The sequence below is a fragment of the Physeter macrocephalus genome, chromosome 18 (genome assembly GCF_002837175.3).
Source record: "Physeter macrocephalus isolate SW-GA chromosome 18, ASM283717v5, whole genome shotgun sequence".
Classification (NCBI taxonomy): Eukaryota; Metazoa; Chordata; class Mammalia; order Artiodactyla; family Physeteridae; genus Physeter; species Physeter macrocephalus.
The window spans coordinates 36,307,324-36,309,001 of record NC_041231.1 but is presented as its reverse complement, the minus strand read 5'-3'; positions in this window follow the sequence as shown (position 1 = coordinate 36,309,001).

Sequence of the window (1,678 nt, the reverse complement as noted above, 5' to 3'; positions counted from 1 at the left end):
ACAGTTACATAAGCCAGTTCCCTGTAAGAAACCCTATATATAAACATACAAACAATGGATACATATAGGGTATATATATAATCTACTGGTTCTGCTTCCCTCATTAGATCCTAACTAATACAATGTACATCTTTTTTCAAACAGCTTTTAATAGGTATAATTTACATACTATAGAATTCACCATTTTAAAGTATACAATTCAATGGGCTTTTCAGTAAATTTATACAGTTGTGCAACCATTACCAAGATTCAGTTCTAAAAAATTTCCATCACTGCAAAAAGTTCCCTTGACCTCATATACAGTCAATCCTCACTCCCACCTCCAGTCCTAGGCAACCACTGATTTGCTTTTGGTCTCTATAGGTTTACAACTTCTGAAAATTTCATATAAATGGAATCATGTATTATGTGGTCTTTTGTGTCTGGCTTTGTTCACTTAACAGTGTGTTTGACGTTCATCTATACGTAGTTTGTGACAGAAGTTCATTCCTTTTTACTGGTGGATAGTTTTCCATTATATGGATATATCATATTTGGTTGATTCATTCACAAGTTGATGGACATTTGGAATGCTTTCAGTTCGGGGCTATTATGAATAATCCTTCCATGAACATTTGTGTGCAAATCTTTGGATGAACATACATTGTCATTTCTCATTGGTAGGAATTGCTGGGATAAATGATAAGTGTATGTTTGACCTTTTAAGAAACTGTCAAACTGTTTTCCAAAGTGGCTGAAAGATTTTACATTTCTACCAGAAAAATATAAGCGTTCCAATTTCTCCACATCCTTGTCAACACTTGCTATTGTCTATCTTTTTTATTTGAGGTATTTGAATGGGCATATAGTGGTATCTCATTGTGGTTTTAATTTGCATTTCCCTAAAGGCAAATATGTTGAATATCTTTTCATGTGCTTATTATCCATTAACATATCTTTTTTGATGAAATGTCTATTTAGATCTTTTATCCATTTTTAAATTGGAATATTTCCCTTTTTATCATTAAGGGGTAAGAGTTCTTTACATTCTGGACACAAATTCTTTATCAGATAATTTGCAAATATATTCTCTTGGCCTGTAGCTTGCCTTTTCATTTTCTTAATGGTATCTTTTTTTTTTAACATCTTTAGTGGAGTATAATTGCTGTACACTCTTGTTAGTTTCTGCTTTATAACAAAGTGAATCAGCTATACGTATATATATATATCCCCATATCCCCTTCCTCTTGCGTCTCCCTCCCACCCTCCCTATCCCACCCCTCTGGTGGTCACAAAGCACTGAGCTGATCTCCGTGCTATGCGGCTGCTTCCCACTAGCTATATACTTTACATTTGGTAGTGTATACACGTCAATGCCACTCTCTCACTTCATCCCAGCTTAACTTTCCCCTCCCCGTGTCCTGAAGCCCATTCTCTATATCTGCGTCATTATTCCTGTCCTGCTCCTAGGATCTTCAGAACCATTTTATTTTTTATTTTATATTCCATATATATGTGTTAGCATATGGTATTTGTTTTTCTCTTTCTGACTTACTTCACTCTGTATGACAGACTCTAGGTCCATCCACCTCACTACAAATAACTCAATTTCATTTCTTATTATGGCTGAATAATATTTCATTGTATATATGTGCCACATCTTCTTTATCCATTCATCTGTCGATGGACACTTAGGTTG